The following is a 17,964-nucleotide window of genomic DNA, read 5'->3' as shown; positions in this document are numbered from 1 at the left end:
CCTAATCAGCCTAATTAAAGCTTTGTTCATTTTTAAATCTCAGATGACAATTTGTTTAACTCTACCCTGCAGCAGTCCTGTGAAAAAGAGAATTAAATTTGATCTTCTGACAGCAATTATTAAATGTTCCCTCCTGGCCCCAATTAAGGCTCTAGGCTTTACAGGCCTCACAGATTCTTCAGGCTGCCAAGTTCCTGTCTTTGTTTCTGTGGCTCCCAATACTGCAGTCCATTTGGTATAACTGTTTATCACTAGTCCACTAATATAATGATTAGAAGTTTAATTGTCTTTTATTGTTCCTGCAGTAGCTCTCAGAGAGCGAAGACAGACAAAAGAGGAAGTATGATGAATTTGTATTTGTAATCGAACAGCGGTTTCAGAGAATGTAGAACAAAATTCTGCTTGTTTAGCACTTTATAGTCACTCCTTTCTAATTATCATGTCATGAGAAAAGGGGCATGAGCTTAACTTGTGCGTTTTTTCTTTCATTTGTTTTGTATTTGAATGTCTACAGTCAGGCGGCTTCAAAAGAATTTATTTGGTGTTCAAATCCTTTCATTTCTTGGGAAAAAAAAGGTTCCATTAAACACATAACCAGTTTATCTTAGAATACGAATTAAATCAGGAAATTTATGCTTCCTTCATATTCATTCTCACTGCAGATCTATATTTGGAAAAAAAACGTTTGCAATATTTCTAACTTGGAAAAGATTGTGCTTTTCCTACAGTTTGTTTGTTTTTTCACACAAGTCATGTCAACAGCACTGAGCTTCAAACAAGTACTAGCAGAGCGTAACGTGTTGGGTTAACCTTTTTAACCTTAATTTCTGGTCCAATTTTGTCACATATGTTCAGCAGTAAGCTATGAAGAAGGGCTCCCATGTCTAACCGGGCGACACCATCAATAAATCAGGCAGGTACGCGGAGAAGCCAGACGGAGACCCAGAGCTGTGTGCTATTCAGCAGAGTAGCAAACTACCCTGCGAGTCCACGGCCGTCTCTGTTCACATCTGGCTTCCTTTACACAAAAGCTCAGAACAGCCTGAACAATGCAGAATTCCCTCGGCGCAATTCTGAAGAACAAATGGGATAAATTTTCCAATAGGTGTGCGCTAAAAACGAAAAATACTAGGCTCAAGCTAGACTCCAGGCCTCTTTTTTACTGCAAGAAACTGAAAGGAGACTACAGTGACACGTTGCTTGATGTATTTTCACACACGTTTACTGAAAAATCTGGCGTCATGTCACACTGCACTTTTAATCTTGCTAGTTACTAGTAGCACTGTGAGCAATAATGGCAAACGCAGAGGGAAAGATTTTTCTGTTTTTTAACCATCCATAAAAAAAGCTGTTCACGGCTTGTAATTTTTTTTTTACTTAAAATATTCTCATGCATCCAGTTGTCATCAAACGTGCTGTACGCACACTCCTCGCAGCAGCTCAGTCATTTTCGCGCAGAATGTGCAAGACATTTCCTTTTCACTTTACTAAGCATCTTCTTGTTGATTTTCATTTAGTAACTCCCTCACCTTGACACTCTGTGAAACAGCTGCAATTGTCACATCTTCTTTCTTCAGACATTTGTCCAAGATTTGACGAATAAAACTAGTTATGTATGACTCTGTTTGATACAGAAATCTACATACAGAAGATAAGAAATTTAAACATTCTATATGTGCTCAACAGGGAGCAGTACAACCTCATGCTGTAATGGGTAACAACATAATATTAGCATTAACATTTTATAATAATGCAGATGTTACATTTTGCTGTCTTTTCTTCCTTGATAATCTATTTCACAACAATAGCACGGTTTTTGCAAGGCAGCATTCCAGATTGCTGCTGTTCCCCCTTCACTTATATTATAATCCGTTTCGCAGAACTCACTGGTTCATACCAAGTTCCCCTTGTCATTTTTCTCAGTTTCAGGGGAGCCTTAAGCAAATCGAAATTCTCTACATGGCAGCATTACAAAACACAGCAATACAAACAGCTCACAGTCTTTTTCTGAATCCGTCTTCCTGTCGCAAGAAGCCAAACCCCAGCTGTAGGCGAGCACCTCAGCCTTTATTACATGAGATCTACTGAGTTTACCATGTACTGTACACATCCATCAAGAAAGATCAAATGTTTTCAAAATAAGAATAACAGAAGCACAGCTGGAAGATTCCCCAGTCTCAAACTCATTTTCTTCAGTGAAGAGGCCATTTTTGATGGCTCCATTTCTCTGGTCAACAGTGACAATAAGAGGCTAAAATACTTTGAAAAGAGCCGAACTTGTCTAGCCATGATATCATCCTAAATGCAAAATTATATTATCATCAATAAAACTACTCCTTAAAAAACTGAGTTTGGATTTCTTACATTGGTCCATTGCTTGCATTTGAACTTAAGTTCTTTGTGCAACATGAAACTTAAAACTATATTTCTTGTTTTTAAAGAATTATTTGAATGTATTATTACATTAGTGTTATTTTCTGATGATTGCTATTATCCTATACGGTTCCCTTCACTGATACTGTATATGAATGTGGTGCAATAATTCTGTTCCATATATAGGAGTAATGTTTCAGTACTTTGTAAGCAAGCATACTCCTAAAGGCAGTTTATAAGGCACGTTTTGAAGTAATGAAACATCTAAGCTATAGGGATCCTGCTTCGTTACGCACCACTTTGGAAAATGAAAAAACCACCACAGCCAACCCAGTCCTCTCATTACTCAGCAGTACAGTGACGTACAGATGTTTGTAGTGGTTTGAGGAACCAGCAGGGGCTGGAAACTCTACATGCTCGACTCCAACATGATCACAGTTGAACCTCATCAAAGTAAGTGCTCATAATTTGTCACAGAGAGCAGCCAATTAACATATGTTAGGAAAAAGCTCCAAAAAAGATAGTATATGATTAAAGACCCTGCACAGCTGCAGAAAATCAAAACTGCAGAGTTTTCAAAGAAACCTCAACCGAGGCTGAGAGATGGTTTATCTGATAATGCTCACTGCTGTTTAACCCTTCAGAAAAGCTCAAATATTAAATTACAGCAGTTTAAATTTCAGCTCAGGAGAATCCCTCTTATCACTGCAGATGACTTAACTACTCCACAAAACCACTGTATCATAAAAAGCTGACCCTCTGACCAAAACTCTCCTGTCATTTGGTTCAAGTGCTGTTTCAGACATTACTGAGCTTTCTTGTACTCGAGGTAGCACTTGGGGATGGTTAATTCCGCCAGTTTTGTATGCCTCCCTAAAGATAGATATACAGAAAATCACAGTATACATTAATCCCCTGTTCTCACAGAGCAAGTGCTGAGTTTCTCAAAACTTAAGCAACTTGATATTTTATTCTCCTTTTCTTAACTCTTCAGCTCTTCCCTTTTGTAAAAGAACTGTGTGATGTTTCGTGTTTTTTATGCCTTGTTGTTCGATATGGTGTCAGGCACAAAATCATTTGCATAACTTCCTTTGCAGTTTGTTTTTCACAGCTGCATCGGATTCAGTGCTGTACCGTATATGATCTCCACTGGTGACAGGAAAGTTTGACTTTGTCATATTGTAAGAAAGAGGACTGAGCTCCTCCAGTCGCATTTTTTTTTCTTAAATGATTCACTAAAAAAGTCTCACAAATAAGCAGTCTACATTGTTTGCTACACTAGTACTTTCCTGTTCATTTGTTTTATTTTCACTTTGCTTCATAATTACATACAGTAGCTTAAATAGCTTCATCATAACATTATCAAACCAAACAGCTTCAGAACCTTCTTCCAAACGCTACAAGCTTCCCGAAGTAGCGCGCATAATCATGTTTAACATGGCTTTTTGTTGTTTTTAGAGGCAAAGTGAACTTCACAAGGCTTGCTGCAGTTGCTCAAGTTGGCAGGATTCAGATCTGACCAGAGTTTACAAATCCCAGGGCTCTCTTTGCAGCTGCAACGTTCACATAACCTCCACTGTCCCCTGCCTAATGATAGCGAAGCACGGAGCTCTCAGCGCCACAGAGTTTTTCCATTCAGATACTTGTGGGCAAAGAACCGGGCACATTTCACATAATTATTTCTTATCCTAATTTCCCCCGTCTTGAGAAAGAATCAAACTATGCTACTTTCAGAATTAAAAACCCTCCCTTTCCCCTGCATTGTAAAAGCTCTCCACCGCTAGGTCTTCTTCAGCCTGAATTGCATGCCCTATTCCTGCTGTGTGTTATCACAAATAAACATCTAATTACACGTATAATTAACCTACAGGGCTTGTGTGTATTTGAGGCTGATCACTGTTTTCATTGCCAGGGTTTATTTTGTTATTAGTCTTGAAGGCTAAAGAGGTTGTGTGGGAGAAGAACGTTACGAGAAAAAAAAGATAATCGGTTACTTTCGACCGATAATATTTGCTGTGTTCAGTTTTGGGCTGTTTTCTTTCCACGACTTAAAACTGGGTCATCAAAATCCTACGTGCCAGCATTTTGAAGAATAGAAGAGGCACATACTGCAAAAAAAAGGCCATTTGGAACTGACAGCCTGATCAAATTAAGTATGCATAAATCTGTGTGTAGAGTACTCCTCTCTTCATTTCACTTATAACACCAGTAAGCAAGATAGCTATAACTGTACCACCAGCAACATTTAAACACTTTGCTTTTCTTGCTAGGACGCCCTAGTTAATAAGACTATGATGTTTTATATGTGAAATGAAGTACAGTACATTAAATTGCTCATATCGTAATAGAAAAATTACTAACAAATTAATTCAGTGTAAATTAAAGTACCAGAATTCTCACTGAGCACTCTGGTCACTTTTAACACGATCGATAATTCTTAAATGCCTACGTACACAAAGGGAGATCGGTGTCTCAAGCCAGCACACTAACAACAACAGCAAGAATGAGCACTGCGTCCCAATTTAAATATGTCAGCAAAAATCTTAAAACGCTCATACTGTACCTCAAAAAGGTACGTTTTGAAAGCAAGCAAACACCCAGTTCTCCACACTAAGACCCATCACATTATTACACGATCGGGAGGGGCTATAGCAAGTCAGAGCTCATTCAAAAGGTCAGTGGTAAAGTCTATAGGACCAGTCAGAGATTAATTCTCGCCCTTTCGGAGTTTGTGATTCTCTCTCCTTCATGCCCAGTGGTCTCCTATACCTGCATATGAAACGCCTGCTGAAGACGCTGCTGTAAAGTTCTCTGTGTCAACTTGGCACGAAGGGCACTATAATGAATACAGAGCGACAGGTTGATTTCAAAGGGAAAAGACCCCCTTTCACGCGGCGGTAGTCGAGGGCGACGCGCGACAAAGGCAGAACGAGCAGCCGCCCGCGGATCCTGGCCAGCGGAGGAGAATGGCCACTGTAGGTCTCTCTCCCAGTCTGTCCGTCCCCTGCTGTGAAGCAAGCCCTCTCCACCAGCTGAGCCTGACACTGGCAAAGGCATTCCAATCTCACTGGCAGCCATCACTTCAGGGAACTGCACACCCGACACAGAGAATCAGTCAATGAATGGCTCCAGATCATTTAGCCAGATCATTTCATGTGACTAGAAAGCAAAATTATAGTTCACTGCCCTATAAAGGAATACCAGTTACCATATTTTTTGTTTGTTTTATGAACCAAGAGCAAGAAGTAGGTTACAGTCAAAAACACACCAAACTTTTTCACCAGTTAATAGCGTAGCAAATTGGCGCTATGACATTCAGCACCAAAAACAAAAAGAGAGAAACTAATTTTATTATCAGAGAGGGCCCTAGATTCCTAAAGAGAGAATGCTGAGTAATTCTGATGCCTCGCAGAAAAGTGTATTTCCTCCAGTTCTGAGAGGCAGCTCAAGGTTAATCCTGGTTTACAACAATAAACCAAGAGACCCGAATGGCACAAGCTGCCGGCGCACAGATTCAAGTCTTTGTACCACCTGATAAGCTCAACTGGTAAGGCCCAAGGACCAAACCCGTTTAACGAACTGGATTCCTCACTCGTGAAAGCTTCCAATACTCTAGAGAGGCCGCAGGAGGTGGCGTCACTACAACACTCTCATTTCCCATTTCAAGACCTGGTAGAGCAGCATACCGACATCTAAAGCTGTTTCTGGGTCCCCTGGAAATAACTCGTACAGGAGACACTATTTGGGTTGTACATCAGAAGGTGCTGAATTCGACCTTTGGCGGTCAAGACGTAAGGATTGGTGCCCCTGATAGGATTTTTTCAGAAATGTTAACATTTAGAAGATTCTTAAGAGCTCGTGCCCGACACTCTTAAATACAACACAGACTTCTTCACAGGCTCAGCCTACCATAATGTAGTAGTTCTCACCTCGGGACATCCTCGCTATAAAGAGAGGATGCATTAAGGCCACTGGCCTTGGCTTACATCCTGCTTGAAGTGTGAAAAGAAAACAGAAGCAGAGATGTGTAGCCTATGTTCAGCAAGAAAGGAAAAACAAGTGAAGAAACTGCTTTTGAAGGCAATTTTGTTTTCCCACTCAAAGTCGTTAATTAATTTAAAATATAAAAATACCACTTGTAGAGCAATGCAGCACAGCAGACGGGACCGTCAGACATTTCCAGTCCTGAAATGTCCAATTTGTGCTGAAGTGTTTTTTAAGCACAGGACTCGCCTTTGAATTCCACGGTTAGTTCTGTTCCTACCATATTTCCACTGTCGACAAAAAACCTGATAAGACCAAGGGTGCAAACATGCAGCACACTGGCATTACTCCACCTTCAAAGAAAAGTATATAACAGTTGCTATTCCTAATACAGACATAAGCCACCCTTGCTTTTAGAAATTCTTGTGACTTTCTTTAACCAATAACCTGCTTAGAACAAGCTCTGCTTGTGAAACCAAGCCAGTAACGCAAGGCGTCCACGACATCAAAAAGATTCCTCTCTATAGGAGTTATATACATAAGCCTGCAATGGTAAACTCTGCCGTCTGTATTTTTAGTCAGACAAACCCGTAATCTGTCTGTGCGCGATGGCGTGTGTCTTTTTAAAGAAGACAGAACCTTCTTCGTGTGAACAACACAACTGCGGCATTACACGGGCACGAAAAAAAAACTCAAGAGATAAAACAGATCATATCAATCACAACCCCTCATCCCATTTCACAGCACAGTAGAAAAACGGTTATGTTAATGTAGCCGCACAAACTAACACATTCAGCCTGGCTACCAATGAATGTTTCAGTTACATCACTTGAACTAGCTTTACACAGCTCTCAAGGTCTAGGCTTGTACTGCTCCACTAATAAAGATAAGGAGCAAAGCAAATACAGCAAAGACTGGAGCTATCACCTTCAGATTTAAGCAAGAGCTGCAGCTGCTTAATGCTTTTTTAACAACTGCATGAAGACCTTTACTTCCTAGGCAGATTTTTAAAAATATATTCAGTGGATCGGCTTCATTTTAAAAAACATAAACATTAAAGGAAAAAAATGATACACCAGATCACACTGTTTCAGTATCAAGAGGTTTGAGGAAGGCTACTCAAGGTATTTCAGCTTTGTATTTTTCCTTCCAAGGTAACCGATCAGTGCTTGCTACACTCCACCCATTCCCACTCCAGTGTAAGAGCTACATATGTGAACTTTTTTTTTAATGTGTTACATAAAGCTGGGCACGTTTTATCCAGCTTTGTCCAGTTTAGTCTCATGCGTCTCATGCAGGTTGGTGCACTGCTGTGGGAGGCTACGAGCTGAGTTTGAAATTGCTGCTGCAGAACCCGAGTTTGATAATTCTGATGTATTCATCATGAAGGACACTCCACAACTGTCCTGCACGTTTCAGCAGCCTGCCTAGAAGAATAATTGTAAGACTCCAAGTAGTAAACGTTTAGAGGTCATTTCATTAAACATGCCAAGTTGTTGATATATTCATGGAAATATGAACAGACACTTATGCTCCATATTTACATAAATTGATTAAGACTGTATATGGAAAATCTTATTATTACTATTATCTTTACTACAACAAATATCTTCTCCAGTTTAATCTACTAAATAAGAGATAAGACTACTACTGTGCTACAACTCAACAGGTACATTAATTCATTTTAGCTCTATTCCTTTTTTCTATTCTATATTAAAATAAAGATTTTGTCACACTGTTCATGCTATTGTATACCTGCAAGTGGGAGATTACTGTTGCTGCTCATGAGTGACGGTGCACAATAACACAGGAATTACTGAAAAACCACCGGAATCGGCACAGGTATCCATACAACTGACCATGCTTCCTCTTCTATTTATAATATCAGTGTCAATGGAGCGGGCTTCCAAAAATAAAATAATGAACTTTTTACCCCAAACAACAACAGTATATGATTCACACACACACACAAAAAGTCAGTCTCATGGCTGGGCTATTTCTGTAGGAGCACTATTTAGGAAGTATGGGATAGGAGCCAATTTGTGTCTGAACGATGGCGTGTTACTGAAGCATATGCATTTAAGGTCTCTCATCTTGTGCACAGCGCTGAAGCTCATGCTGTATTACCAGTGGTTAGGCTGAGACTCGCGCAAGGTTATTCATCTTTCCACGGAGTTTGTCCACCAGGCCCAATAAAAGCATCAGTCAACCTTGAAGTGCGATGTGGGTTTGAAGTTTCAAATATAGTGCGGATTTCATTAATTATACATGTAATATGGTGCAGCAAATTTGTTTTGCTTTCTCCTCTTTCGTTTCTTTACTGCAGTAAAGCTGAAGAATTAATGGCATTGCTGACTGCATTTGAGAAGGACTACTACCACCAGTGTAAACAGCATATTGTACTGGAACGGTCAAAAAGTTCTTTAATAGGCCACTCCACTTCAATATTGTCCTTCTCAGACTTTTCTTAATATGCAAGGGATATTTTGTGTGCTAAAGGAATCCACAGCAAAGCAAAAACCCACATATCCATAATTCTCCATATTTCACAACACACAAAAGCACAACTTCAATTTCCTTTTGTTTTTCAGCTACTAAATAGCAACCTTCAATGTTCTGTGACCGCCTTGACTCTTTGATTTTTCTTTTCTTTGCGTGTTGTTTTTTCAGAAAGAGAAAGGACAAAACTCAAATTACAGTCATTGTGCAGAGAAAAGGATAGATGTCATTTCCTTTCTGTGAAAATCACAACTGGCTGTCTACGGATTTTAAATATGAACACTGAATATCAGGCATTGCTCAGACTTACTGTATTGTTAAGTGCTGCATCAATTCTCAGGTTTACATTAGGTCACAATAAAGCTAAACCAAAGCTATTTCAGTTTTACCAATGCAGCACTATTACAAACCCAAAATATATATTTATCTAAAATGCACACATAATACATGTGCTATTTCTTTGGCTAATCTACCATAAGGTACAATCATTTTAAATGCCAATTGAACATATAATATCTTACCTGTGACAATTTAAAGTTTCATGAAACATTTCACTGACATAAAACACGAGACAGCTTTGAAGTATAGACCAATGCTTAAAATATGGCTTATGCTTTATAAAAGGCAAATCGTCTGGAAAAAGGAAAAGGTTTAAGACGTCTGGAATTTAAGGTTTCACTGCCATTTTGTTTTTCGGTGCCATTGCACAAGTACACATTTTGACTTGGACACAAGCTGCTTCCCAGTATTACAGCTGTCTGATCTACTGAAGTAAACCTGACTAATTCTGGAAATAAACTAAATTAGAACATGCATTCGCGCTCGACAGCAGGAATATTAGGCCGAAAAGAAAGAATTTCATTAAGATGGACTTTTAAAAATTTTCCTACAAAGCCCTCAGGGGTTAAGAGCTCCTGGTCCTGGAGTACAGATAAAACTAGCCCACCGATCACACTCTCCGTCACACTTAAACGAGAGAGGGGAGAGTGACCACAGCGGCATTTTCTGACACATTCTTTTCACAAACTAAACCCTGTTAGTGACAGCAGAACAGATTGTGTACATCTGCTGGAAACAGGACAGATGACAATGAAAACAAATGCGTCTGTGGACTGAAGCAGGACACTGTTCATGTACTGAAGGAGGGACAGAGAGCAGCGCAGGATTCCCAGAAACTTCAGGCTGAAAGTGTCTGACAACACTTCCTGTTGGGACACAACGTGACGACAATTGTTTGGCTGCATGTTTTTAGATTCCCCGATATTCAAAATAAAAAGGATTTCTTTACAAAATAAACAATACTTCATTTTTTCTTTTCCTGCATTCTGCAGCTGAAATAATTTAGAAAAGGCCAAAGGAGAAACAACCTTTAGAGTTCAACTATTCCAAAAGTAAAGATGATGTAAATTGTCAAAAATATTGTATAGATTGTCCCTTCCTTTGGTCTAGATGAGATCGAGAGTATTAAATTATTCCTAGTCTGCTCCATTGTGAACACAGGATCTGCTAAAAATACCCCATTTAATGCACATTTTTAAAGGGAATTTCAGATTAATTTTACGTGCAACATTAGTATAAAAGCTTCTCTGTTTACAGCTGTCTTACTGAAGGATGTTACAGAGTGAATTGGCTATTTTGCGGCACTGACAAAGATAAATTACATTTACTGGAAACTATTTCAGTTTTGGGCAAAGTCCAGTAATGCCACAAAAACCCATTCGTAACAACATCAGTAAATCCATTCCTTACCACACCAGAAAGATACAGGTCAGTCACTGTGTGTTTTATCACATTACAGACGCTCCGTCTGTGAGTTTACACAGAGTTAAATGTGAAACATAAACATAAAAAGAAAAATATGCTATTAATAATATTTTAATGCCGGGGTATTTAGCAGTGCTCTAATAACAGAGCAAATCAGAAGTAGTGCTTGACACATACTTTAAAAGAAAATGGTAGCAATTATCAGTATTTGATGTTCTGTTATGGTTCGTACCAAAGACTGCACTGGTAACAAATATTTTGGACTCATTGAGACCAAATCAATATTGAATTCTCAAAGGGTTTCTGAAAAATAAAAATCTGTATTAAAATATAATTAAACAGGCACATTAAGAACAGCCAGCGAGCAATGGCAAAAGACTGGCCTTCAGAGCACCACAGAAAATATATTTTTTTGGTTATTACATCTCGACAAAGAGCAATTCTAAGAAAGAAAAATGAATGCAAAAAATACAATTTTGGTCTGTTCTTTTCCGTGGATTCTGCAAGGCTCCCTCTTACCAACAGAAAATCGTAGACATTTTTATTTTTTCCTGGCCTTTCAATCATCATCTTTTTCTCTTCTGCACCCTCGCTTCAGACAACCTAGTCAGGAAATCAACGTTACATTCTCATCCAGATGCTCCAGTTTCTGGTGTCTATTGGCGCAGCCACAGCTGATGATATAAACTAATGGTGACTAGCCAAAAGGTCTTTCTCTCTAGACCACCCAACAACTCAGCCTGGCCTAAAGATCAAATCTGACAACAGGCTTGTTCACCTTTTCCAACCATTTGTAACACATCAGTTCTCACATTCTGAGTAAAATCAACACATTTAAACTGCACAAGGCCAGAGCTGGCCTTGCTGCTTGCCCTGTCAATTCTGAATCGAAACTATCTCTGCTTGATTGAGTTTCCAAGATGCATGACACTGGTCCTTTCAATGAAACCCGGCAGACTGCAGTATGTTCTCCTTCTTTTTTACGTCCTTCTCCTTTCTGAGACAAAAGGAGAAAAGACCACTTACACAAATACAACGGTTTCAAACACAACCAGCAGTAAATGCAAAGAGAGTAACATTCTTACACAATTGCAATTAAAGATCAAAGAGAAATATTCTGCCGCCTTCTTTAATGCCCTGGTGACTACAGCACACAGATCCTCCTCCAGTTATCAGTGGAATAAAACTTACAGAACATCAGCACTAATTATTAAATACAGAGGGAGTCGTTCTGTTTGAACTGTGCATTAAAAACATAAAATATGAAAAGAACAGTCGGAGAAGATAGTTCAGCTATTTTTACAATTATTTTTCCACAGTTTTCACCTTTCCTAAACAAAAGATCTGAAATTAAACAAGACCTTTGTGCTGCAGTTCCAAAACAACATGAGGAAAAATGATCATTGAAACAAAAAAACTGACGAATGCTTAAAGGCTTTGTCAGCACTTATTGTACTCGTTGTTATTATAAGAAACGTAATAATGCAACAGATGACTGTCCTTTATTCATAGCTCCTTTATGGTGGTCTTTGTGCATCTGTTAGTACAACAATAAAAGGTCCTGTACAAGACTGCCTTCATATTAACAGTAGCAAGAGTAACACCTGCCTACAAAGCTGTTTCAACTAAACAAGAGGACTACTGAGCTATCTTCAGCAAAAATATAATTGTTTTCATCTGGGCAAGCTGTGAGGGACAGTTTTCATGTGTGTTGTAAAATGTTGCCGTACAATTCAAATGGGACAGATAAATTAAAATTAACTTCACGAGCAGGGAAAAGCAAGATTGCCTCTGCATGCACAACCCTCAAAAACAGCTATTACTGTCAAAAATATACACAAACCACCACAGAATAAGAAACATGCTGTTTCTATGGAGAAGAAAGTAATTTAAACATGGAAAATAAAATAGGGTATTTTAAAACTCACCAACAAAATAAGCACACCACTGCATGTTCGAACAAGTATAATTAATTGTAATATTAGCGCATTAAACAGAATATTATTCTAAGTATTTTGTGAGGTAAATTGAATATTATTTCTAAGAAATTTAATGAAAAAACAAGAACAGCAAAAGCTTAAGAACGCTATTTACTCGATCACACACACCTCATCTCCAAGAATTTATATCGGCTAATAAAAGCAATGCAGATTCAGTGAAATTACAGATTGGTTTCAGTATTTCACAGTTACGACCAAGAAACCCACTTTAATGTTCACATAGATAACACATAAAATATATTTGAATTGATTACTGCACTTGTTTTTACTAGCTGCACTTAGATATTCACATAACAAAACCGTCTATGACTTGTAACACTTCACAAATAAATCATATATATAGAACCATTCATATATCTTTATAAAGAGTTTCCTTCTTCTTTTTAGTTTTGTTTTACAGCACCTAATTTAAAAACAAAGCTTCAAAAGTCAGGCGGGCTTGAATTAAGTCTCCGGATTATGAAGATGTTTGAGAAATGTTAGGTCAAAGACTGGATTTGGTTCTACCCCACAACACTGTTAGAATCTAAAACTTTAATGCCAGGCTTCGATGTATAGGAAAACTGCCGCAAATTTCTTTCACTGCCAGAATGCTGGGGCACTTTTCAAAGACTTTCACTTTCGCCAATCTGTACAAAACCTTTGCAAATGTTTGCCTGAACTTCTTTTTGTTTTGTGCTAGCATTCTCATTGACAAATACAAGACACAGAAACTAAAAGACAGCGACATACTCTTTTAATGAGGGCACCGGTTTCGGGTTACACTTGATATTGTGGAAGAGGCAGGGATACTGCCTCCTTTTATAAAAATCAATTGAGCCCAGAGAGTGCCATGCCCTGCTCCTGCAATCCGCTCAAGTCTTCAGCCAATCAGAGAGGCACGTGAAGCACCTAATCCCTCTTTTGTAAGGCACATAAGACTCTGTTGTCACTATTGGTTTTGTGAATCGGCTATAAGATCCAGTGATTTCCCAAAGGTGACAGGTCCAGAGAACAAAAAAAGCTGCGTGCTGCAGTCGGTGTGACTCTGAGATTAAAGCGCTTAACTGAAGACTCCTGTGTAATTGACAGTCCACGCTTAGTGCATTCACCTCAAATCTAAGGAGATTACCATAAATCCTTCAGGAGCAACAGGCAACTGTTGGGCTAAACAACGTGGAATTTTCTGCACTTCTTGTTTTCCTTCTTGGGAGGAAAGCCACACTGATATCAGAAGAAAAGCTTTAGTTTCTGCAGCTTTCGGTACTCCACATAAAATAATTCACGGGCCCCAAAGTTGAAAATCAGAGATCAATAATCTGTTGTGCTCATTTGATCCTGACTAATAAGTCAGATGTACACGCACGTTTTAACATCATAATTGCACAAATAGTGCCATTTCTTTCAAACCATGAATTATACTTGTCTCGAGCGTGCCCTGTCTTTGCTAGGACTAGATTCAACAAACACTTTGCCATATGGATGGAAAGTAATTTGAGATCAATTAACAACCAGCATAAAATAAAATACAGCACAGCCACTTTGTTTCTGAAATGTCTGCAAATCAAGTACAAATAAATGTCTTAAATAATCTTCTAAAATGTCTGTCTGTTCACTGAATTAATTCATAGTTTCCAGACCAAAATCTTAGTAAACTTTTTTTAGCCAATTCTTAATTGCCTGATTTAGAAACAATTTGCAGATGGATATTTGACAGATTTTTAAGGCATTCTAAAATATTGCAAATTATACTTCAGAAGCGGTGCTGTGATGGTATCAAAGTATTTATTTAGAAAGCATGCTTTAGTCAGTCAAACCCCTCACGTTTTTAGCTGACAAAAATCAGGAACACATAAGTAGATCTCAATACGGAGTTAAAGAATGAAGCTCCACAACTATTTTTTGCTTGTTTTGCAGGTGTAATTTTTGATAAAAAATATCTGGGGGGCCAGTTTTTGTTTTTAGAGGTTTGCAAGACCAAAAATGAGTAAGAAGGAGGAAAAAAAGGACTAGACATGATATTTTATAGTCCACTAGTTTATATAATCAGTAGTAGAGCTGGATAGATCTCAGAGGGTAGCAATGGTTCACAGGTGCTTAGAATTCGATGGCTTTTGCCAAACCTCCAGGGATTACAGTTATTATAGTCCGTATAAACATCTTTACTCTGCAACCACAATACCCAGCACAGAGTGCCAACAACAACATAACTGGTCACTTTTCTGCCTGGGCACAACTCGAAGTACTGGCCACCTAGTTTCCCATTTAATGCAAGTAAGAAAACAGAGTAACTTTAGTTCTTTAAATTGCTATCATTAAATCCACCATCAAGTTCATGATGTCGAAAGGCTTCGTTTGCCAAGGTAATTCTCCACAGACCTACAGTAAAACACTGGCACCCTGCCCAATCCTGTTCAGCTCTCCCGAGTCCTGGTATTTATGCATCAAAGCAGTTTAATATGATTACCTGCTCTTAAAAAAGGGCTACACTTGAAACATTATCTACCCAGTTTGTCTCATGCAACATCTTATACACACAGCAGCAGAGGCGTTTCTGTTTGGAATAAGAAGAAAAATAATGAGGACCTGACCAAGTAAATTGGCATAAATGGCAAAGTGTGGGTGCGCGGGCCTTATTAAAAAGGCAAGCCAAAAAATTACAACTTTTATAAATCGCTGTCGGAGAAACGTGGATGTTAATCGTCCCTTTGTAGTACCGCTAACAAGATCTGTCTGTTTAAAATATCTGAATAAAATGTGTATATGAACCCATAAAAAGAAGAAGAAGATGATGATGATGATGACGATAATGGGTTTTAAATTTCTCAGAAATTATATATTGTTACAAATGTATGACTGAACCGTCCGGCAGAACACAAGTTTTTAATGTGCTTCAGGAGGAAACAACGCAAAATAAAAACGCAGTTGAAACTCCACGACTTGTAGGTATATACAGTACGATACTACTTTTTTTCCCCCTGGTAAATTTGGTAAAAAAAAATACTAAGGTTTGTAAAATAATGAAAATAACGGCGGGTAAAAACACAGATGGCATATATTTTCCGTTTCTAATGCATACGCCTAAATGTTTTAATACCGTGGTAGCCAACTACAGTACTGCAAGGTCAACGCAGTTGTAAAAGAAATACAAACAAAACCACGAGTCAGACCCCGATTCCCGTTTTAGACGCACAAAAGGGCTATTTGTGGTGCGTGGCGTTCTAATTAAATAAAGTTCTAATTGTCAAAGAGAGATGGAGCATTTAAGATAAACGTCTCGAAAGGCTATTTACAACTTTCGCCGAAGAAGCACGGCTAGAATCGCGCAGAACTTCGCCGGTGGTGTCAAAATGACATCGCAGCTGTAAACCAAACTCTTTCATATCGGCCAAATCGCGTTCCCATTTCACTAAGCGCTACGGAAAACTGAAGATGACACAGTTACAGCTTAATACTTACTTTGTGGTGCATGTAACCAGTTCGGCTAGAGTCTGCGTACAGAAGGCGATCTCTTCGCTTGCCTCCTCCAGCTGATAACAGCGTTAAAGCCTTCTCCCCTACGCCGGGAGCTCACAAAAACTCTCTTAATCCAGCACAGCAGAAACACAACTCAAGTGAACAACGTGAAAAGTAGCTCTGAAATGATAACAAAAAACTAGCCGGTCTCTGGTCTGGCATGAAGCGATGAGGAAATGACAGTGTCTTAAGGAAAAAGGGGAGCGCGCGTGTTTCGTTCCCCGGCTGTATCTGGAGAAGGAAGGATTAAGAGGAATGCCTGGTGATGATGATGATGATGTTGAGATCTGTGCTCCTTTCCTCTCCCACAATCCTAACCGAGTCTCTCCCTCACCCTGTTCCACTGCGGGGTGAAATAATCAGTTTCACTCTTGAAAGGGGGCGGGATCACATCTCCCAAGTATTTTAATGAAAGAAGCATTGCACTAAATGCCTTTTTGTCACAGCCGAGCTGATGAAACGGGCAGACAATCAGAAGTAACGTTTATAATATTCGGGCGCTATGAGCAGCAGACTAAGAGCGCTCTGTAGTTGGCCCCAACCATTAAAATACAATATGCGCCGCACAATGACATTCTTAACCTATATTCCCCGTGTAGGCATTTGAGCATTGTGCGTTCATTGTACAATGTAGCAGGCATTTGCCATATATGTAATCCGTTTAGTACAGGTCAGTCGGATTAGTTCCTCTCTAGTTCACCGAGTTCACATCTAAACTAACTGCCCGACCTGTTGTGGACTTATCCGGCTGACATGTTAAAATACAAGGCAATTATGAAGGTAGGGCATAAAGAATAAAACACCGTACAGAACAACGGCGTGGTTATTTTTGTTGGTGGTGTGTGTGGATTTCGGAAAAGAGCCCGGCGATGTGTGGGAGTCTTGGTGGTGGCACTGCAACTTTATCGGGTCCCAGCGGAATCTGGAAGAGGACTGGAGACTGTAGGGGTCTGTAGCGCGTCGGCACACGCTCTCACAAGGCATCCGCGCCGCGTCAAATCGGGGGACTTCTCTCTGCCTCCTGGGTTCCATCAACACAGGACTCAGCTATCACTCCCGATAAGGCATGACATCGATGGGAGAAATAAGGAAATTGCCAACAGCGTTATCCACTAACGATGTAATTTAGGAACAGAATACCCTCTCAAGTACTCTCCCCGATAAGAATAACCGAGATTGCCTGGATGTTCCAACAACGATTTGGTTTGATCACTTTTTTTTTCCTCTCCCAGTGTACCTGCTTCGCACCCGCTCAATTAAGTATAATGTGCTTTTAAACATTTAGTCGCTTTACGGTTTTTTTAAAATAACCAAACTGTAGTTTCACTTTAGCTCGCTATAATAGAAATAAAAATAGAGAAATAATTGAAATCCAACAATTTTCTCGTGGCTGCCAAATCCCGTTTTATCGCTCAGTCCATCTGCCGTAGTTGAATGCCATAAAAGTTTTTTTTTAAAATGAAACGTGGGTCCTATGCAATATTATTCTGTCAGTGTGGCCGATGCGTCTACAGAGCTTCACAGTTGGAAAATTAAAAACGAAACCAGTTAATTAAACAGGGCGATATGCAAGACACAGAAGTACAATGTAAACTGTAACAAAATCCTTTCATATCTCCTCGGATCGGATGTCACCATTTTGAATCCTTGATTCAGTCATTTACTATCATGTCCAATACAGAACCTCTTAGGCAGTCACTGATAAATACTGTATTTAAAAAAATCATTTTTTACCGTCTTATAAAAGTGTCCCTGTTTAACTGCCTTCATCAGACTTTATTTATGGCCCCTGATAATATGTGCTTATTGTGAGCTTTGCAACCGATTCATTACATTCGCACACTGCTAG

General features: G+C 39.2%; 1 protein-coding gene across 9 annotated transcripts in view; it reads right to left on the bottom strand.

The window, feature by feature from the left end:
* The window catches only part of mef2cb (myocyte enhancer factor 2cb), a 92,606-nt gene that overhangs the window by 59,881 nt on the left and 14,761 nt on the right, over positions 1-17,964 (bottom strand). The window contains exon 1 of one of the 9 annotated variants that reach the window (XM_088910651.1): positions 16,059-16,457. The exons of the other annotated variants lie outside the window; for them this stretch is intronic. The gene's annotated coding sequence lies outside the window, so the exon portion shown is untranslated. Of the gene's footprint in view, positions 1-16,058; positions 16,458-17,964 lie in introns of those variants that run through there. 9 annotated transcript variants of the gene reach the window in all.

Source organism: Atractosteus spatula, chromosome 3, assembly GCF_055471065.1.
Source record: "Atractosteus spatula isolate fAtrSpa1 chromosome 3, fAtrSpa1.hap1, whole genome shotgun sequence".
Classification (NCBI taxonomy): domain Eukaryota; kingdom Metazoa; phylum Chordata; class Actinopteri; order Semionotiformes; family Lepisosteidae; genus Atractosteus; species Atractosteus spatula.
This window is presented reverse-complemented; position numbering and strand designations above follow the sequence as displayed.